Here is a 23,271-nt window from a genome sequence, read left to right as displayed (position 1 = left end):
GAGCTACATGATTCAAGTTTGATAGAATGCACTGTAGAAGATGGACTTTGTTCAGTATGCGGTGCATTTTATAATGACTAGCAATTATTAAGAAATTATAGTACCAGTGTTTCTGGTGGCGCAATGTGCCACACAGCTGTGCTGCATGGTACATTCATTATGATACTGACACACAGCCCTACTACATCGATCCTGTGTGAACCCAGCCTAAATGAGCTGTCCAGAGGAAAGAAAAAATGAAAAAGTGCTCAGCTTGCTGCCCAAACTTGAGGAAGGCATATGCACCTCTAGTGATTCCCCAGTGCTCCATTTGCAATGGTGCCTGCTCCCCTGCCACACTCTCCATTTACTACTTACTGCAGCAGTGGCATCCTGGTGCAGGAACATATGACTGTTGCATTTAATTACAAACAGAGCAAGTTGCTGACTGGCTGCAGAGGTCCTATGTCCCTGTTGTCATCACATCATTTCTGCAGTAGGACACAGTGAGTGACAGTACCTGGCACCTTCACTATAGGAGCTGCAGTGGGTCGGGTGAAGTGAACATGCCTTCTATTATGTTTGTAGGGATAGTTCACATCAGTGCAGAGGTTCCATTCGGATTTCCGCTAAAAGACAGGACAAAGTAGCTCTGCATGCTGCACTATTTCATTCTCTCAAATCTGACAAAATGCTGGCCAACCAGTCAGAAACCAGACGGGCCCCGTCATATGACCCTACTGCATGGTATGATGTACCTAGGTGTGGTTAGTTTCTTTCGGGTACTTGAAATATTTTAAGCTAAAAAATGTTGTGGTCAAGAATGGTCAGGTTCAAAACATGTAAGCAATTGGTACTGTGCTTTTGGACTATGCTGTCAACATTTTAGCTTATTTTCCTTACCTATTTTCAACAAAATGAGATTCTTTTATCAGTTATGTCGGATCTCTCTGGACTTTTATTGTAACTGTTTAACTGCCTGACCAGCAGTCTTTCCATGAACCTGAATCTATTGACTGGACTGCTTCCTTATGGACACATATTATTGAACATTTTTGGATTTCGTATTTTTTTTTGTCCACACAACCCCAATAATATTATTGTTTTGCAGCAATGCTGATCTGTGGAAGTAATCTAACCAAGGGCCACATTTAGAAGGTGTTTGTATGTTGTGCCTAGGCTTGTTTAGTTTCTATTGGGTACTCTACTTTATTTTTACCCTCAAAAAAGTACACATTGGTCTCCTATCAAGTTTTACCTACATCTGAAATATGGAAATGCGATCCTCACCAAGTCCAACGACTGATGTAATTTCTTAGAAACTGTGTAGCAGTCAACAACATATACTGGAACTATAAAACAGACACAGTCTTTTGGTGGTCGAATTGTCACTTGCAATACATAAGAGTGTCTATGATGCTTCGATGATGACAGCAGCATACACTTTACTCAGTTTATACAGATTGTGTTTACATTACTGTGGTTAGAATGAGCGTCACTAGAGTATTATTACCATAAAATATGTTCTGCGTGAGCAATGTGACTTTTAAACTTGCATTATCTTGAAGTATTTACCGCGTTTGTACACGGTTAATGTGTTCGCATTGTTCAGTTATATAGGCTTCATTTAAACACATTTACTAATAATGGTTAAAAATTATAGCAGTAGTTGTAACATTTTTCTCTTCCAAGCATATCCCATAGGGAGTTTCAAATTTGCTATTGCAGCATATCTCCTGAAGTACAATTCCTACGCACCGAGTCCCGGAGCGAATGAGTCATTTAAAGTGGAATTAAACATAAAGGAATCAAACCCCATTTTTTTAGCTTACATGTAGGAGTCTTTTAATCATGCATGAGAAACTGATAAAGGGATGTTTTATAATATCTGACATCAGCGCTACCTTAGAGACCCGCCATTATGATTTGTATGTTGGTGAGCAAAACTTGCTTTGAAAACAAAGACTATTGGGATAATCAAAAATTTCAGTGTGAACATGTGGCCACCTTGCTACTGTAACATTTATTGCTTCACTTCCATATAGCCCGGGTGTACACAACCGGATGGCGGAATCTGAAACAGGCGTCTGCCTCCGGGTCCGTAGCAAATACCTTCCACAGCATTCTATGAAAAAGCGCTTTTTTTCTGCATACGTGCGGAAATCAATTGTTATTTTCCACCTGCAAAGGAAAAATCGCAGCATGCTGTATTTTCGAGCAGATTCCACACAGATGGCTTCCATTGAAGGCAATGGAAGCCACCCGACCCACGGCCCTTTCGCAGTTAATATTGCGGAAAGGTCGCGGATTCTAGTGATGATGGGAGAAAAGCAAAGGTTTTTTTAAAAAAAAGCTGTACTGTGCATGTCCGACCGCAAGCCGTGTGGACCATCCGCAGTACAGTAGAGACCTAATGACAGGTATGCGCGGACGCCTATTGAGCACAGGGTTGAATCTGACCCAATTGTGTTCAGCCGGCCTTAGCCATATGCAGAAATCAAGAGACATACTTGTTTGGCACTTTTTTTTAGCATTGTAAGCATATGCTTTCAAGTGTTGGATAACATATGTAATATACAGTAGTAAAGAATTTAATCACAATTCAAAATACATTTATCTAAATATGAGCTCGTTTCCTGAAGGTGAAATAAAGCAACTTATGTCCTGGGTGTTGACACAATGATAGGGAAAACAGCTGTGGAAAGACTCCACCCAATGAATATACTTAAATGGCAAGCACTTGCAGAATGAGCTCTCTTTTCTTCAAAGCAGTTCAACTGCCAGCATGCAGAAAACTAACTCTGATAACTAAGAAATATAGGTATGTGTTGGTAACTGGGGAGACGATATTGGAATTTGGACTAAAGTAGACTGATAACAGTAACAGAGTTACGTGCTGCCAATTCATAGTTATCCTACGCTGTCATCTGGTTATGTCATTAACATACCTTTCCTTCAAATGAGGATTTTATAAAGTATTGGATGACTAAACTGTGCTCAAGAAATTCAACATACCTTATAGTAAATAGTTAACATGTACGATATGTAAATGTCTCAAATAGGCCTCGAAACACACTTGTCAGTATTATGCTTTTACTAAGTAACATCACATCCTGGAATTATAACTTGTTTTCCTACTTTATGTAGGGTGACCAGACTTTCCTAAGGTCAAAGCAGGGCAGAGGGGTGTGGTCAGGGGCGGGGCTTATCACAACGTATGCTTTTTACCTCCGCCGTTATGAAATGTACAGGTCTGTTTCAAAAAAGACTGAGCAAATTCCGCAGCATTTCTTCATCAAAAAAATCAGCCGCATACCCACAGCTGATTTCATACTATTTGGCGCTTCCCCTCACCTCCTCCAAAGGCTTCCCACTGTCAGCGCTCCCCAGCTTCCCATTCCCAGCGACCTGTAGTGGCCTAACCTGATCACTGGAAATCAAAAGCCAGGGAGTGCTGACAGCGGGGGAAGGTGAGGGGAGCGCCACATAGTATGAAATCAGCAGCGGATACACGGCTGATTGCCAGTCAAAATACACACCAATGGTACAGATTTTGACTGTTTTTTATGCGAAAATGTTGTGTAATTTGCTGCGGAAATTTCTGTTGCGGACACTCTGTAGTATTTCCACCATGTGTAAACATACCCTAAGTCAGCTTGAGCTTCGCTGCCACGTGCAGAGCATCCCTAGTAGTAATAGTTTCCCCCACAGTGGCCCCAGTAGTAATAGTATCCCCTATATTAGCCCCAGTAGTAATAGTGTCCCCCACAGTGGGCTCAGTAGTAATAGTAACCCCCACAGTGGCCTCAGTAGTAATGGTGACCCCCATAGTGTCCCCAGTAGTAATAGTGACCCCCACAGTGGTCTCAGTAGTAATGGTGACCCCCACAGTGTCTCCAGTAGTAATAGTGACTGTCACAGTTGCCTCAGTAGTAATAGTGACCCCCACAGTGGCCTCACTGCTAATACTATTACTACTGGGGCTGATATAGGAGACTATTGATAATAGTGTCCCTTATATCGACCCCAGTAGTAACAGTGACCCCCACAGTAGTCCCAGTAGTAATTGAACTCCCCCTAAAACCCATATACTTACCTCCTCCTGGTCTTCAGAGCACCGCTGCTCCTCTTTGCAGCACTGCTGTGGCCAGAAGTGTTTGCGCCCACAGCAACGCCTCCACCCTTCTTATCTTCTTTTGCGAAACTAAGGAGAAGAGGTCAGGGGAGGAGGGGAGGAAGATCCTGGATGCACACAATGCAATAAAGTGATTGACAGTGGGAAGCTGTGGCACTCGGGCTGGTAATCACTTTAATGGTGACCAGACGTCCGAAAGCTAGACAAAAGCAAGACAAATCACCCGAAAGTGGGACAGAGGGTCCAAAAGCGGGACTGTCCTGCCTAAATCGGAACGTCTGGTCACCTTACTTTATGCAAACATTGAAATGCAGGTAAGCCAAGGCTGCCTTCTATATAGATTAGCTGTTGGCCACTCACTCAGTTGTGAGAAAGCTAGATATATTGACTCCTTCTCCATAAACAACCAATCCTTGTAAGGGGCCTTTCACATGTGTAGCAGATTAATCTGCTTCTGGTGCAACTTGCAGAAATATTCTGTGCATGTGAAAGGTCCCTAAAAGGATCTATATTGGGGCAGCATAGTGGGTCAGTGATTAGCAATGTTGCCTAGTAGTGCTGATGTACGTGGGCCCTAATACTGATGTTTTGTAGCACTGGTGAGCTAGGTTAGTAATCTAACCAATGGTTCAATGACCCATGGAACGTACCGTAGTGCAGGTGGCAGGAAGGCCTGTTTTGTCATGACGATGCCAGTACCCAAATGGACCCTCGGGGTGTAATGACAATGAAATAAATGAGTCGAGACCAGAAGTATGGTAGCAATCTGGGAGTACGCAAATTTACTGACTTTGATATTTTGCAATATGATTGAATATACAATTATCCACAAAGGTACTTTGAACAGGTACACGGAAATACAGTACTAGGCAGGCAATTGAACATGACCACAAATACAGTAACCTTTGACTTGATTAGGACTTGTCTTCAACGCTCTCTTCCTTTCCTTGAGAGACAATCTCCCCACTAGTTATTCTAGATGAAGTGTTGATTTAAGTTTCAGTAAAGTGTAGATGAAGCAGAGTACAGAGGGGCAGTAAGGCTAATCCTGGCTTTGAATTCACCGGGTAGCTATGACTCACTGTTAGTAGAAGGACGACCTCAGAAAGGCTCTCCTTCCCTCTGCTGTGGAATACCAAGGGAACGGGTTTACACCATGCTTAACCTCGGAAGGAATGTTCTGCACTGCTGACTTGCTTCTGTACACGTACCTCCTCCTCGCCGACCCGACTGACTGCAACCTCTCCTCTCTCACACCTGGCTGAGTCTGCCTAACTGCTCACTGACTCCTTCTTTTATCTCCTTTGTTTCTTTCCTGCACTTTCTGAACTCCTCCCACTCTTGCATAGGGATGTGTTGTGGCTTTCCCGCCCTTGGACTCTGCACCAGTAAGATTGAAGCTGACTATCAGCTAATAGGGCACCAGCTGACATCAGAGCTAAGTTCTAGGCTTAGTGGAGAGAAGGGGAAAGACAAATACAAATGGCACCTTCTATGTCCATGGACTGCACATAGACAGGTGAGATGGGACTACTGTTGGTGTGAGTGTTCTGTAGGACCCGCAGGGCCACTACCATTGCAACATCTGCATGGTGTTTGTATGCTTTACCTAGGCTTGTTTAGTTTCTTTCGGGCACTCCAAATATTTCATGCAAGCATTGAAACATAGGTAAACAAATCCTGCCTTCCATATAGATTAGCTGTTGACCAATCACTCAGTTGTGAGCAAGCTAGATCTGCCGGCTTCTCCATAAACACCAATCCTCGTAAGGGACTTTTTACATGTGCAGAAATCTACAGCAGCAGATTAAGCTGCGTGTTTAGGTGCGCCTTGCAGAAATATTCTGTGCTTGTGAAAGGTTCCTAAAGGGATCTATATTGGGGCAACATGGTGGGTCAGTGATTAGCATTGTTGCCTTGTAGAGCTGGGGTCCTGAGTTCAAATTTGACCAAGGACAATATCTACATTTATATGGTCACTGTGTGCTTGCGTAAGTTTACTCTCACACGCCAAATACATACTAATAGATGAATGCAGATTGGATGACACATGACTAACCACACGTTTCACTAGCAACTAAAGAAAAAAAACACTACACTTAAAGGTATCCCAGAAAATAAGTTAAAGGAGTTCTCTGCTATGACTATAACATTGAAGGTCTAGCCTTAGGATGAGCCATCAATGTTTGATCAGCGGGAATACAACATCTAGGACCCCCACCATTTAGCACAGTGAAGGCCACCTGAGTTGGATGAACTGCAGTACCAGATACACCAATCTGTATGGATTAGATACTCTGCCTATGTTAAAGGGGATTTCTGAGTTATGAAACATTGGTATTGGTGGGGGGATTAGTCATATGTTTTAAAAAAATAAACCACTAATACTGACCTCCCAGCTGCCATGCTGCTCTCCCACCACCACTCCCATGCTCTAGTGCTTTGCTTACTTGGTCTGCAGTGGTCATGTTGGTTTTTTACCCATGTGACTGCTGCAGCCAATAGGAGGCCCAACAGGGATGTCATCAGTGATGTTTTATAACCTGCCAGGGGCTTTTGCATTAGAAGGTTTATGGAACGTCATTAGACCAAAATACCTAGTGACATCACCTGTCAGTATATTGCTTTTTATAATTTTGGGCATAGGGGGTCAAAAACTATATGAAAAAGATTAATTTGAACAATGCCTTTAATCTCTTAATGCTGCAGGGTATACAGTTACTTCCTGCAGGTTCGGGGTGTGTATAAAAGTGGATCATGGGTCGATTCCGTTACATACAATGTGGGTGTTGGCTGTTTTTTTTAGAGCCGACAACTTCTTTCAACAGCTCTGATAAACCTTGCCACTGATCGGAGTTGTTAAAGGGGTTGTCCCACGAAAGCAAGTGGGGTTAAGCACTTATGTATGGCCATATTAATGCACTTTGTAATATACATCGTGCATTAAATATTGGCCATACAGAAGTTATACACTTACTCCCTCCGGTGTTGGCATCCCCGTCTCCATGGCGCCGACCGAAGCCTTCTTCTCCTTCCATTAGACGCGCTTGCGCAGTCTGCTCTTCTGTTCTGTTGAATGGGGCCGCTCCGGCGTGCTCGCGCCGCACAGGTCTTCTGCGCATGCGCAGAAGACCTGTGCGGCGCGAGCACGCCGGAGTGGCCCCATTCAACAGAACAGAAGAACAGAAGAGCAGACTGCGCAAGCGCGTCAAAGATGGCGGAATTTAGTTTTTTCCTCTATTCACTCCATTTAGAATTTGTTCCAGTAAATTATGTGATAATTATGTAGTACCAATGAAAAATACAACTTGTCCCAAAAAAACAAGCTCTCAGACACCTACGTCGATGATTAAATAACAAAGTTATGATTTTTTTTAAAGTGGGGAAGAAAAACCAAAAATGGAAAAAAAATAGGGACGTGTCCTTAAAGGGTTAAAAATGAATAGGAAACAGAGCACAGAGGAGCACTGCAACCTTTGATAATGAAACATAGGTTGTCTATACTTAAAGGGATTGTCCCGTGAGAGCAAGTAGTGTTAAGCATTCCGTATGGCCATATTAATGCGCTTTGTAATATAGATCGTGCATTAAATATTGGCCATACAGAAGTTATACACTTACCCCTCCGGTGCTGGCGTCCCCGATGCATGCGCAGAAGACCTCGACAGAAGAGGGCCGACAGCGCAAGCGCGTCTAATCCCGGCAGAAGGCAGCTTTAGTCGGCATTAATATGGCCATACAGAAGTGCTTAACACCACTTGCTCTCACGGGACAACCCCTTTAAGATTGACTGTCAATGTTTATAGTCCAGGAGAACCCCTTTAATTTGTTCCCAAGAATACATCACTCCACAATTTCCTTAGGCATTTACTTAGCAATTAAACTCACTGACATCATATCAACATTCAGAAGACAAATAACATGTAGCAGCAGCTGATGATAGTTTGTGTCACTGCTATAAAAGTTTAAATACAGTTATTTTCTACGCCTTTCTCTAATGTCTCCTGAAGCTCATAATGTAGTTATGTGGTTGCCACAGGCTTGACAAGCACTTTTGAATTATATGCCTTGAAAAGGAAGCAAAGTAAGATCTGTGTTGCTAATAAAGGCATTTGTTAATTCATTTTCCTGCCCTGCATTAGAAAGAATGGTCTATAGAAGAATCCTCAATAATCTCTTGTTAATTCGAATACAAACATTTCACTCTGTGTCCTTCCAAATGTTCTGAGGCGTGTTTAACAAGATGCTTGTATGTCAAAATTATTTAGAATTCTTTAGAATTGATTCTCTCTGTTCTTGTAGATATTGTGTTTCTGTATCCAAGTATACTAAAGAGCAAAGGAATGCATGCAGCAGTTCCTCTGAGAACACTTTCAGCCTTTTCAAAATTAGGAAAGTGTCAGAAAAAGTGATGTCAAGGAACATTTTTTAGAAGCAGCATTGTTACAAATGCATATAACAGCTGGTCCACATATAAGATTGGGAAAGAGGCTGTACTTATTGTACAAGATATAACCCTGGTGCATTGTCCTGACATTAGTTTGTTCTTACAAGGAGGCTTGTTTAAATCATAGAATCATGGAATGGTAGAGTTGGAGAGACCTCCAGGGTCATCGGGTCCAACCCCCTGCTCAGTGCAGGATTCACTAAATCATCCCAGACAGATGTTTGTCCAGCCTTTGTTTGAACACTTCAATTGAAGGAGAACTCACCACCTCCCGTGGTATCCTGTTCCACTCACTGATCACCCTCACTGTCAGAAAGTTTTTTCTAATGTCTAATTTGTTTCATCCCATTGCTTCTAGTCTTTCCTTGTGCAAATGAGAATAGGGCTGATCCCTCTGCACTGTGACAGCCCTTCTGATATTTGTAGACTGCTATTAAAGGGGTTGTCTCGCGAAATCAAGTGGGGTTATACACTTCTGTATGGCCATATTAATGCACTTTGTAATATACATCGTGCATTAAATATGAGCCATACAGAAGTTATTCACTTACCTGCTCCGTTGCTAGCGTCCCCGTCGCCATGGTTCCGTCTAATTTCGGTGTCTTCTTGCTTTTTTAGACGCGCTTGCGCAGATCCGTCTTCTCCCTTCGGCTCCGCTCGGCAGCATCTGCGTTTTGGCTCCGCCCCTTGTACGCGTCATCGCGTAGCTCCGCCCCCATCACGTGCCGATTCCAGCCAATCAGGAGGCTGGAACCGGCACACGTCATGGGGCGGAGCTACGCGATGTAATGTATTAAAGGGAACCTGTCATCACCTTTGAGCCCCATAAACAACATCATAGGGCTTAAATGTGAGAGAACAGGGAGTCCAGTGAGCTGTGTTTCATACTCACTGGGCACCACATCCCTGTGCTGTGCCCCTGATTAATTGGCATATGTACACAGCGTAACTCTTTTCAGACTGCTCTATGCACACACTCTCCCACTCCTCTCCATGCGAGAGTTCTTCTCACAGAGCTGTCTAAAAAGAGTCATGCTGTGTGCATGTGCCAACTTTACAAGGACACACTACAGGAACAGGGCATCTGTGAGTATGAAACACAGCTCCCCAGACTCTTCGTTTCCTCTCATTTGAGCCCCATAACATAGTTTATGGGGCTCAAAGATGATGACAAGTTCCCTTTAAGGTTGCATCTTGGCACAGCTATGATGGGTCCTCTAAAAAAAAGCTTCATGAAAGTCATGTTGCAGCTGAAGTTAAACTACATGGACCTTGTTATTCTGTTATCTCAAAAGGCTAGAAATGAACAAAACTATGTCGAAATAAAGGCCTATGGGACTCCATATAAGCAGTAGAAGTGAATGGTTCCATTCAGGAGTTATACCTAAATTCCTTTATCATGGATTCAGACGTAATCCCTATGCAAAGCCTGGATGTAAAGACAAATAAGGTGCGAATGCCCCTTATGAGAAACATTTACTTTTACTCTACTATTCAGACCACAAAGCTATAGACAACTATATGAATCCATTGAATAATCTACATCGTGTTAGTAATTAAGTCTAGAATTGGTGTATTGATGTAAAGAATGTTTTTTCTTGGCACATATTAACACCTTAAGCCTGAATGGAACATTGCCACATCCAACCTGAGTGCCATTGATAATAAAACACATCTCTTTATTGCCAGTCTAACCATTTGTAAAAGGCTTCTCCCAGCAGGAAAACACAGCATGTCAAAAAAACATACTTTCAAATGTGACTATCTATGTATGCAGTGTTCTCCTATGGGGGGTGGAGTGGGTTGTCAGATGTCATTCAAATAGAGCAGCTTTAAGATGGAGAGAATGGAAGATTCTTGACATAAAAGTGGACCAGTGAATCTGTAAAATCTGTGTAGTACAACCATGCCAACATGGACCGGAATGTCTTACGAAATATCTCTTGCTTAGTCCATTCCAAGGAACATTGTGTATGCTTTATAGGCAATAGGTGATCGAGCAAGTAAATTAAAGTGGTGGTACAAGATTAGAAATACATGGCTGGTTTCTTGCAAAAGAGTGCCACACATATCCACAGGTTACGAGTGGTATTGCCGCTCAGTTCTGTTTACTTCAGTTGAGCTGTGCTACAGTACTAAACACAATCCATGGACACACGTCACTGTTTTGTATGCTTTTCTAGTACTGTGCAACTACCTCATTGGGGTTTTCTGCCTTCCTCTGGATTAACATTGGGGGTAATAAGCTGAACTGGATAGACATATGTCTTTTTTTGGCCTTACATACTATGTTATATCAATTCTGCATGTTGCTAATATCTTGGTAACTTGCTTGGGTCCATCGGTTGAACTTATTATATCAAGATGCACTCTGCTAATAGATGAACTCTTGACAACTTGCTTGGGCCAGTTGAGCATCGGATAACTTTGTTGACCAGTAAGACAGCAAAATATTAACTGCTGTCGACATATACACTACTGCTTTTAATATGTCAAACCTTCTGTGGATATGTCTGATGACGTCAGACAAGTTTTGGGTAAAATTTCTATCATTAATTAATAGAATGCACACGAAAAAGGGATTTTACAACTACACGATTTCAGAATTACACTTTTCTTGACAAGTTTCTTCAAACAGAAGGAAGTCCATTTGATTCTGAAACAGGTAGAAGCTGATTTTCCTCCATGAACTCAATATAAACTATAGACAAATGTTTCCTTGATGCCAAATAAACTGCTTAGACTTATTAGTAATCAGAAGTATTTATTTGCTGTATTTCGTTAGGTTGTTAGAGCAGAATCACTATGTTCAGTGCTAACCTTGTACATGTTTGTATGTTGTATTTCCCATTACCAAAAATTTTAAAAAAAGTTTCAGAAAAATGAAATTCCAGCCATATTTTATTAAGATCAGTACAAACGCTGATCTCTGGGACTTTGGAGTGATAAGTTACATAATCTGATAATTAGGTTACATTGCACTCTTATATCCTTGGTATTCTGTCCTAAGAGTTTGTTGTCTTCTATTCTTTTATAAGGCATTGGATATACAATGTAGCATTCTTGAAAAGTGATTGCTCTTAATTGTTTTATTCTTCTAATATAAATGCAGGTCCATTAGCACATGTTTTTACATGTGCATTGTATGTCTCAATAACTCTTTGATATCTCATCACTAGCACAATGTTTTCAAACCAAACTAGATCCCGAAGCCACCAGCAACAATGACTCATCCTAATTTCCTATCTACAGTACAAAATGAAGAACTGAAAACAATTGCAGGTGTTTCATTAAAATATGATATTCATGAATCCTAAATCATAGCACAGGAATCAGTGTCGCATTGCGAAGGTCACTTACTAAGCATATAAGATATGTTCCATAAAAGGCTTAATGGAGCATGTCCACAATTCTGCCCTTGTTGGCGTATTTCTGAGCTTGAAGCGACTTGATTTAAAGAGAATGTTGTGAGACATTGTATAAAATAATTTCCTTTGTGAGGGGACAGCACGCATCAGCCACTAGCTTGATCTTCAAAAGCGATGTCCCTGCGGCTACACAGAACTCCTCTATCTTCACATGGGCCCCTCCAGATCAGTATATGAACATGCTATGTCTGCTTTCTTAAATGGCCCAGACATACCAATAATTTAATGCCCAGCAATGAACAGTAAGCCTCCTAGGTCCCTGTTTAGTGTAAAGTTGTGATTAGAGATGAGCGAACGTGCTCGTTTAGAGCAATTACTCGATCGAGCCTCATTTTTTTCGAGTAACTGCCTAATCGGGCGAAAAGATTCAGGGGGCGCCGGGGGTGAGCGGTGGGTTACGGTGGTGAGTGGGGGGGAGAAAGAGAGAGAAAGAGCTCCCCCCTGTTCCTGCTACCCCCCGCTCCACCCTGCGCCCCCCCCCCGGCACCCCCTGAATCTTTTCGCCCGATTAGGCAGTTACTCGAAAAAAGCGATGCTCGATCGAGTAATTGTCCTTAACGAGCACGTTCGCTCATCTCTAGTTGTGATCATTAATTTACTATATTAATTTACTATATTTGGAATTAACCTGGACTATTCATTGACTTGTTTCTGATGACTGCCAGTCCTGCCATGCACTTGTGCATGTGTACTGAATTTACTTTACTGTAAACTTAGATTAAAGTGACCACTAATTCTGTACCTCGCATCTGTATACTATGTGCAAGTCACCAGCGGTTGCTCTCAGAGACTATCCTATGCCCAATGAATGGCTTCAGTCCTTGTCCTGAATTTAATTTGTGACATTAGCATTGTTTTAGAACTAACCTTCACATGGATGTAATATCTGTAAACTGGACAAAATTTGTAAATTAGGCGATAAACACTGAGATGAAGCAGGTAGAGCTATAGGTACTCATTTATCTTTCTACTATGGTTACATTAATTGTACTTATTTGATAAAATATAATATTGAATGGTCAGGAATTTTGCTTATACACAGTTTCAGCATCGTATAATCCTGTTTTTAATAGCTAACAGAACTTTGGCGGCTGTGCAATTTGTCCATGCTTACTCCCAACAGACATCAGCAGGAGCAGTGGTTCCAAAACTTTTTCAGCCCTTTTAGAAGCAATAGTTTCTCGTGGAGCCCCAAAGTTGGACAAAGGGTGTGGTAAAAGGAGGGGTTAGGGGCGTGGCTTATCACAACATATGCTTTTTACCTCCATCGTTATAAAAAGGACAAGGCCATTTAAAAAAAGGCAAAAAATACCAGGAAATAATTCTGGAGCACTGGATGGGCTATTGCTATACATTATATTTAAAATTAACATGCTGTGGAATTAAATCCCATATCACATGTCAATGTCCGCATGGGTTCTGTGCAGATTTTTTTACAGCGTGTGGATGAGATTTTCAGAATCTCATCCACTTTGCTGCTACTGTGAATTCTGCTGTAAATCCACCCCGTGTAGTAATAGTGACCCCTTGCATCACATCATGGAGCCGTGCAGGAAAACAACACTAATGTGAATGAACCCATTCAAATGAATGTGGTTCAGATTTGTGCATCTCGCAATGCACAAATTTTGTACAATTTTCTTGTCCCTGAGAATGCGGCCTAAGGAGGCATTTACGCTGGCAAGAAATCGTGTGATTTTCTTGCGATGCGAGAGTGAGTGAAAATGCTTGATTATGAAACCATTGATTTTCAATGATTTCATTCTCATTTGCGATGTTTTCACTTCTGCAATGCTGCGTGAAAAAAAATCGCAGCATGTCCTATCTTTCTGTGATATCGCTTATTGTTTTGAATGGGACCGACGGTAGCAGAGCTGGCCCAATTGAAAACAATAGGAAAACATTGCGATCCCCTTCTGAGGCTGTGACAGCCATTCCAGCAGGACTGAAGGAATCCCCTTGGCCCAGCGGGAAATCCCTTCAGAAGTGGAAGGGAAATCCCTTCAGAAGTGGCAGGGAAATCCCTTTAGCCATGGTGCGGGTGATTCCCTGCAGTGATGCGAGGCAGTTTTCACATGAAAACGCCTCCCATCTAGGGGTTTCACATGGATTGCGAGGGCAATATCACCCTCTCCAGTGTGAAGTCGGCCCTGCTCTACTCACCGCTGTAGCGGTGTCCGGACAGGTTGTTCTGAGCGAATGAATGTCCAGGACCTGTGGTAAAAGGGAACGGCCAGCAGAACTCTGTATAAGCATAATAGAGCTCTGAGTGCTAATAAAAATAGTGATAAATCCAGTGTAATTAAAGGACCAACAGCATGTGATTCATGGGTGGTGAAACTTCACTCCACTTAAAATGTGAATTGGCTTCTGGCATGGTCTAAGGCTGCCCATACACGTGTTCATTCGTCTGACAGCTATTGTACCCTACTCCCCTTAAACACATGCAGGCACAGCTTGGCTGAGCATGCCTGTGTAGTCAGGGAAGAAAACTCTTCGGCTTACCTCCAGAGAACAGAAGGATCCCCCAGTTGAATTCCAACTGACCGATATTTATCTCCCCCAACATCTGTGATTGGATGAAAGCTGGGAGGCCACCAGATGATCAGCTGGTCCCTCCAAAATCAGAAGGTTCTGATGGTCTATAGCTAATGTATATTGTTGCCCAAATTTCTAATTTCTACAGCGGCTTCTACATCCCTGCACATATTCTTGATATCATTTTGCAAAATAAAAAAAAAGCTTGTGGCAGGAAGATTGTTTTTGCTTGGTGGAAACAGAGGTAACATTTTAAATCGACCCCATTAACATCAACTACAGACTTACCATCAGATAGTCTATACTAACAATATAAACTAACACAATCCTAGAATAAAGCCAAAATCACAGTTGAAACCTTAAAATATTTCATTTTTCCATATATGGGTTTTGAATTGTGCAATGAGTACAGTCCGTTCAGGCACTTGTACAGACACAGAATGAGAAGTTCTCCAGTGAAGATAAATATATCTGGGTAATACAAATGATTTGCATGCTTGAGAATTGTGGAATATGTTAATCATTTATACAGTATTCTTATCACGACTGTGAATGCATTAGGAAGAATTAAGATTGTGGAATGTAGAGCTTGACTGTTTACTTAAAGGCACCATGAAAATGTACTCCAACAGAACACAAGCTATTCCCAGTACAAATATAGAAGAGAAGGCAGTAAAGTGCCTCTATCTGCAGATCCACTTCACAGGGAATTCCTTAACTCATGGTTATGCAAGCTGTACAAACTATTTTCACAGTCAGACTGTGAAGACAAAAGTGATTCATCTCCACTACAGTTTTAAATAAAGGGAAACACGCGTTCAGTTGTCACCTGTTGGGTCTGAAAAGTCCAGAATGAACAAAGCAACGGAGTATAAATCGGATGCTTGGTGGAGTCACACCCAAATAATTTATAGGTTTGGCTAAAATACATTCAATCAGGGCCATGTATCTAAGGGACTCCATAACAAAACTCAAAGGTTGATTTCACCTTAACACACATCCTAGGACAGAGAGTCACTCACCATTCTTTCCTATTTATTGTAGGATACACGTTCTGATGATTATTAGTGTTACTCATCATGATCAGCCAGGTGATAAAATCGGGACGGTTTTTCATAAATTAAATTGTATCCTCCTAATCCAATTTTTAGCAAAAATCACCAAAATTTTGGGTCTCTGCTTTGAGCAGAGGGGTATGGTGTGTTGACTTGGCAATACTGCCTAGCAGTGTTGGAGTTCTAGGTTTAAATTTGGCCTTGATGGGGATTTGAGCCTGGGACACCACTGATACAAGGCCGCAGTGCTAACCAGTGGGCTGCTGCCACCACCACCTCCACTGTTGTTCGAGGAGGCCAAATTAGGGAACTTGATTTTTACTCTTATTGATCTTAATGGAAGTCGGAATCAGGAGTCCTAAATCGCAGTTATTTTTTAAAATCGGATTGGTCACTCCGGACCTGATTATTTCAATAATTGCTCAACACTAATTATTATTGGAATAGTTCCCATTCACTTTCTTTGCTATAGGTGCAACATTATTCCCAGATGGTAACAAAATATAAATATATTTAGGTTTTTGTTTACTGTTTTAATGCAATTGTCGTAATGGTATTAGAAAATGGTATAGCACACGTGTGTAGCTCTTTCAGATACTATTCAGATACTCCTTCAGGTACTATTTTCAAATCACAAACATCTAATTTCACTTTAAAATGTAACTGTATCAGGACATTACTAAAACATTTTACTAGCTATCGCCCATTCCTCCATATTGTCAATGGAATTAAAACAATGAATGTTGCCAGAGACACATCAGTGCTTGTGTTACAGCATGCCATGTTCTGTCATTGAGAAAAACATTCAAAGTACAGGATGTCCCACTTGCATGCTTTAACTAATGTTCTATTTCATATTAGCTGATGGATTTATTCATCCCCCATGACCTAGGCAGGATCAATCTGGCTTTTCATATCTTATTCAGTTATGTAACTAGTTTTCTTTAAGTGATGAACATTAAAGGGGTTTTCCAGGACTAAATTATTGATAACCTATCCTTAGCATAGGTCATCCACAGGATATATTAGGATATGTCATCAGTAGTTGATTGGCGGGAGTCCACTGCTTGGGATCCCTAGCAATCAGCTGATTTAAAGAGTCCACGGTGCTCAGTTGAGCACTGCAGACTCTTCTCTGGCATGTAATGCTACGTTCACATAGCCTGAAAACAGCTCAGCCATATTTCATACATACTTTGCTGCTAAGTTGATATACCAGGTACAGCCACCAAACAATGTACAATGCTGTGGCTAGTATCAACTGAAGCAGACATGTTGATCACTGAAGTGAAACCGTCACTCCAATCAGCTGATCGGCGGGGATCCGGAGAGGTGGAATCTGACAATCAACTAGTAATGAGCTGCCATCAATAGTTTAGTCCCAGAAAACCCCTTTAAGATGTTAAAATGAGACATTTGTTTGTGGCAATTCAGATGTATAAGAATGTGAACCCCCAATCTCTGACTGTGTATTTCTCAAAATATTCTCTCTCTCTGTATTAAGCTTCTGCCCATATCTGCTACCTTAGAAAATGAGTCAAGTTGTTTTGTTTTATACGTGGAATATATTTAAATGAATGTTTTTAATGGGGCATAGCGCAAACTCTAAGGCCTGACCCAGAACTTCATGTCCCTGATAACCTTTTACTCTACTTGAGGATTTGTTCACATCTGTGTCACAGATTCCATAATATTGGATGGGAACAGCATGCAACTATAGTCCTTCCAACAAAATGCTGCACACCACAGCCAAGGTGGAGCCTCGTGGACCTTATTATACATCACAGGGACCCATTGGTCACGGTCGATGTCATTTGAATAGTGAATCCGGCACTGTAATGTGGTTTCTGTTCCTGATGGAAATTATGATCCATATGTAAACAGGGCCTTGCAGACAACACAGAGTGGGGTGAGAGAGGAGAATGCAGTTATCGATTGTCTGAAAAAGTGAGCCCTCTTTTATAGCTGTAACATCCAAAGCCTCTTGACATGTTTTTGGAAGAATCCTTTTTTTAAAAAAATGTCACACAACTAGGTGATTATTTGAGTGTGTAGCAAGATTTATCTACTCAACAGATCTTGGGCAAAGTATTGAGAGTTCGTAGATACTGTAAAGCACAACATATAGAGCTACTGGTAGTAATGTAGAGTAATGATCCAAGGATATGTTAGATTGCCAGCAAGGGCCAGGAATTAATTTCTCGACTTGATATCAGATTGGCAGTATGCCATTTACCTTCCTCTGGATCAACCTGGGTTTGGAATTATTAAAAGGATGAATTGGTGAATTTCATGTATTTATCAAATATCTGTGTTTAGTATTGAAGTTGTCCATCAGGACATTTTTTAGCAATGCAAAATGTTAAAATTTACAATGTCATTGCAATATTTATACCCAGTATTAAATGGAAGTAGGGTAAGGGTTCTTGAATGATCAGAACTGTGATATATAGTATTGCAAGTATATCAACAATATTTTTATGTCAGTGCAGGCTATGGGAACAAGGACCCACACGGACGCAACCCAAATATTGGGCTGAGAGAAGAAAGGGAAGTAGGGACATCCATGGACATCGAACCATACACAAACCGAACATACATATCAGCAACCACACAGACAAACCCAACATCAACACCAGGTGGCAAAAGACTAACCAATATACAAATACACATAGGCATATGGAATTGCTAATAAGTACATGCAAGGTATTGGTTTGTATTTTGGCCAGAATACATAAGCTCACAAGCCCACTTCAAGGGTCCTCGTTGTCTTGAGAGTCTCTACACTAACAAGACAACTAAAACCACAAAAAGAGAACCATGCCTACAAGTGGAGTGATTGCTCCAATTGGGATGTCCCCATGCTGTAACCTAGGGGCCAGACTCGCCTTGATGGTAATAGGCAGTCCGCACCTACAAACATACATCAAAACAAGACCTTATTCAGACCAAGTGTAGTCCACACCTACAGACATACAACCGAGAGAGGACCTTATTCAGACCAAGTGTAGTCCACACCTTCAGACATACACTAAATACGTTGTTATTAACACCAAAAGTATGTACCTAACAGACAGAAGGAAACCCCACTCAGAACTTCATGCATTCATCGACCAATAGGAGCTAGTTCAATGTCCTCACACCAAGGATAAAGAGTGTCAGACACCAAACTGACATAAACGGAACAGTATCAGATATCACACACCTGACAACACTATGACATCAAATGTCTGGAGGCTACACCTCATAAAGGGAAGGGAGAAAGGGCCCATAGAAAATGCAGACAGAGAGATCAGGTGTCCTGTCCCTCTTCGGGGAAGGTGGGGGAAACATCTGAAGCTTGCAGCATTATAACACCAAACACCAAGGTTCAGAGCGGGAAAGGGATAATGGATAAATGACCAGCGTCCTCTAATAAGAGGGGCTGGCATTTATATGCAGCAAACCAGTGTTGATTGGCTGGCTGGAGAACTCTACACCATCTAGCTAAATCAACCACACCTGCAGCAGTGTGCTCCCGGAAACCCACAGAACCACAGGTCCCAGGACCACAAAGTAACACAAATGTTTTTCCTCCATTTATATTGCAAAGAACACACTAGAAATCCAAGATGCTTTGGGTACATCAGTTGCACCACATTAAGGTAGATTTCATTGTATTTTCAGCCACAGCAGTAGCAAAACTGACAACTAGCATCAGAGGCGTAACTTGAAGCTCCTGGACCCCAATGCAAAACCTGTAACAGCGCCCCCAACTATAATGCTTTATTCATAGTACTGGGCTTCCTATATGGAGAAGAGAGGCCTTATGGGCCCCCTAAGGCTCCTGGGCCCGGGTGCAACAGCATCCCCTACATCCTCTATAGTTACGCCAGTGACTATTGTGTATTGTTTATATCAGTGGTTTCAAATGTTCACCATTCAGTTTCAGCAATATGATTGTAAGTCCTATGATGATTTGTATTGCAACTAATTGTCAGTAATTCCCATGCCCCGGGCTGACTTATTTTCTCTGACCTTTGCTGTACTTGCAGTAGAGGTTTATACAGTTGAAATAAGAAGATAATTTTTTATTACCTATAATTACTATTCTGATGCTACTGCCCATTTTTATATCATGATGCAACATGTCTGTGAATTGCACAATTCAGAGCTCTCAGATATATTCTCCTCCTAGTTGAGCACGCTTTGTCATTGTATAGCACTTCATAAGATAGATATATAGATATGAGATAGAGATATTGATAATAGTTTAACCTCTTTAAGGATGTTATCATAGTTGCTGTGGGGCCCAGGGAGGCCTATCCCGATTCCTTAAAAGGTTGTCCAGAATTAGAAAAACATGTCTTTTTGCCAGACACTGTACCACACCTGCTATGGGAGCAATTGTGGCACACTTTTTTGGTAGAAGCCAGCCATGTTTTTAGTATATGCCACACTTTCAGCATCTGATGGAGAAAAACCTGCATCTGGGCTACTTCAAACAGGTGATTTTGCGCGTTCTCGCTTGTGCAAACCACTGACAATAGATCCCATTGATTTCAATCGGTTCCCTCACAATCCTGTAAGGTATGAACTTCTCACCGAAAGCAATTAGGATGTTTTTAAATGTTTTCTATTTATTGTTTGTACTTTTATTGAGGACATTATCCCAGTCAATAAGGTTAAGAGCATCAATAAGCTGTTTGAACTCGGCCTTTCTAAAGTTTAGCATTTTCGTAGCTCCCCTATAAAACTCTCTCTTCAAGACAAGATGAACTGTATTATATTATGGTCACTATTTCGTAGGTGCCCCCCACCTGTTATTCTGTGAGGTCTATTGGTTAATATTACGGTGGTACCTCTGGATGCGAGTGCCTTAGCTTGCAAGTTTTTTGACTTCCGAGCAGGCTCTCTCCCAAATTTTTGCTCTGCTTTACGACCAAAAACTCGGGGTATAAGCCTGCTTGCAAGTCAAAAACCTCACAAGCTGAGGCTCAGGGAGAGATCTATACTCACCTGTCACCGGCGTTTTGTCCTCGCTTAAATGCCCCGCCTCCAGCAAGCTAAGCTCTGATTGGTTAATTTAGCGCTGCATCAGCCAATGAAAGCCGACGCTGGGTTAACCAATCACAGTCGTTCAATGACATCATTGAATGGCTGTGATTGGTTAACCTAGCACCGTCTTTCATTGGTTAACTCAGCGCCACATCAGCCAATCAGAGGAGCATTAGCTTGCTGGAGGCTGGGCATTCAAGCTGCACATCCAGAAAGCAATGCTTTGTCGGCGTGGAGGAGGGAGCAACAGCCTGCAACAGCGCCGCAGATCATCGGGGAATGCCAGCAGTAGGTAAGTATTGATTTTTTTTTATTTGCAGTTAGTTTCCCCATTGAAATGCGCTTCAATGCATTTCAATGGGGAAAAGTGCTTTGACGTACAAGTTTTTTGGCTTACGAGCTCCGTCTTGGAACAGATTAAACTTGTATGTCTAGGCACCACTGTAAGTCCAAAATGGCCATCTCTCTTGTTTTCTCTTCTACAAGTTCGGTATGTTAATTATCTTCAACAGAAAGTTGTTACCTTTATGAGATCTGCGGGTTTCGGCTTCCCAGTTTATGTGTAATATATGTTTTATGTAATTTGTCAACGTGGACTCTGCATATGGATTTGCCCATTGATAAGAGCTAATTTAAGTGCAGTTCCGTGGCCATACAGTTGAATAGCCGCTTTAGAAATCTGCAGTTCAGCATGTGGCGATTTTTCCAGATGAAGAGCGACAATCACTAAAATCGACTCTTATTTACCTTGCAGTTACACGGTTTGATTCAGAAAGTATGGGGCACAAACAATCATACGTACAGTCATTCATCCCCCATACCATTTTATTTATCCTTGTCGTTAGAACATCTACCACTTACCCAGGGAGGGGGGGCAGCAATGGTTTATGGTGCCATATTAAAGATGCAATCACTCAAGAATTGACATGGCAGTTCTTGTTTTCTGCATATGGAAAAAATCTACAGCGTTCAGACTACAGCGCGGATTCCCAAAGACAATTATGGCATGTGTCTTGGCAATGGAATTAGTCGGGATTCCTTGTCAAATCTGCAGCAAAATTCTGCTGTGTGAACATATCCTAGAAGAGCCTTAAGTTTACGCTGTTAATGGCATTTCATATGGGAAGTCTGTAAAAGTAGTTGAGATTGACATGGTTCCGAGCAGTAGTCAGCCAGTGACCAGATCGTTCCATGTCAGTAAACAAGCAGCACTTTACGGTGGTTACATTCCACAGCCAGATGTGAAGCATTGAATAATCCCCTTCCAGCAACATGGAATCCATGCACAGCTGTTCCCAATATACCTCTGAAAAAAGACTTTATATCTCGCCATTCTGAGTATCAACAGCCGTATAGTGTCACTACTTTATCAGAACTTTATGACATGTGCAGGGAATTTACTTTAACCCCTTCTAGCTGTATTCCTTTTTTCATTTCCATTTTTTCCATCACCACTTTACAATGATCATAACTTTTTTTTTCTGGAAACAGCTGTTTGAGAGCTTGGTTTTTTTTTTCGGAATGAGTAGTATTTTTCAATGGTACCATTTAAGGCCTCACTTACACGGGTAAATTGTTAGTGCATATATTAGGCAGTGCTAAAAGCCCATTGATTTCTATTGGGCCATCACACCTACCTGCGTATTATGCGGCATCCAAATATTTAAGTGGCTGGGATCAGAGAAATCTCTGATCCTGGCAGCAACAAAGACAAGTGACAACCGTTGTGAATTGAATGGATTCCTGTCCCGAGCTCTGATACCTGGCATCTGCTGTACGTAAATGGCAGATGTTGAAAAGGAGTTAATATGGTTTCAGATGGTCTAGAAAGTCTAATATCTTACAAGATGCAGAGGTCTGACCAGGGAGACTGAATTCTTCTGATAGAAAATAAAATAAAGTGACAATAAATTTAATGTTAATATTTTGTTTCGGGTGTTCTTTCTGAGGGTGTATTGAGGTGGGCGATTTTCCCGTGAGAGTTTTATCCAATTTTGAGATAGACAGGACTCACACTGTAAGAGAACCTGTTCATTTCAAAGGGCCAATTCACACAAGCAATTTTCTCTCGGATCGATAGTCAGAGTTAAAAAAAACAAATCACTTTTTGTGCTATTTTTGTGCAATTCTTCAAAAATTGTCCATTATATTTTTGTAAAAATGTATCACAATCACATGCCATGTGATTTGCATGTGATGTTTGTGCAAGTGTGATGCCTTTTTAAGACAGGTTACTATGGGGACAACATGAAAAAAAGAACCAGGAAGTACAAAGCACTGAACAATGTGTGATCTAAAAAAGCACACTAAAAATGCACATTTTTCATACTCCTGAAAAAAGTATCTGAAAATTGCATGAAAATAGCATGAAATTTGCATGTAATATGTATTTTCACTTACTTAAATCACACTCCCCCATGTGAATGCAGTCTGGATGTTCTTGACCCTTACAAGTGAGTTTTATATACTTTTCTGTGACTAATCATAGTTAATATTCATCTACCATTCCAGCAAATGTGATAATCTAATACAAGGATTAATATAAGAAACAAAATTGTATTTGCAATTCTCCAGCTTCAAGATTTTTTCATTAAAAATATGTAATCTAATTTGTTTTCATTACACAAAATTAAGGATTACCGTTTGGCTCTG

At 41.3% G+C, this 23,271-nt stretch overlaps 1 protein-coding gene across 2 annotated transcripts in view; it reads left to right on the top strand.

Moving 5' to 3' along the window:
• The window catches only part of ARHGAP6 (Rho GTPase activating protein 6), a 522,685-nt gene that overhangs the window by 342,666 nt on the left and 156,748 nt on the right, over positions 1–23,271 (top strand). The gene's annotated exons all lie outside the window — the stretch shown is intronic.

This window comes from Eleutherodactylus coqui, chromosome 1 (genome assembly GCF_035609145.1).
Source record: "Eleutherodactylus coqui strain aEleCoq1 chromosome 1, aEleCoq1.hap1, whole genome shotgun sequence".
Lineage (NCBI taxonomy): Eukaryota > Metazoa > Chordata > Amphibia > Anura > Eleutherodactylidae > Eleutherodactylus > Eleutherodactylus coqui.
This window is presented reverse-complemented; position numbering and strand designations above follow the sequence as displayed.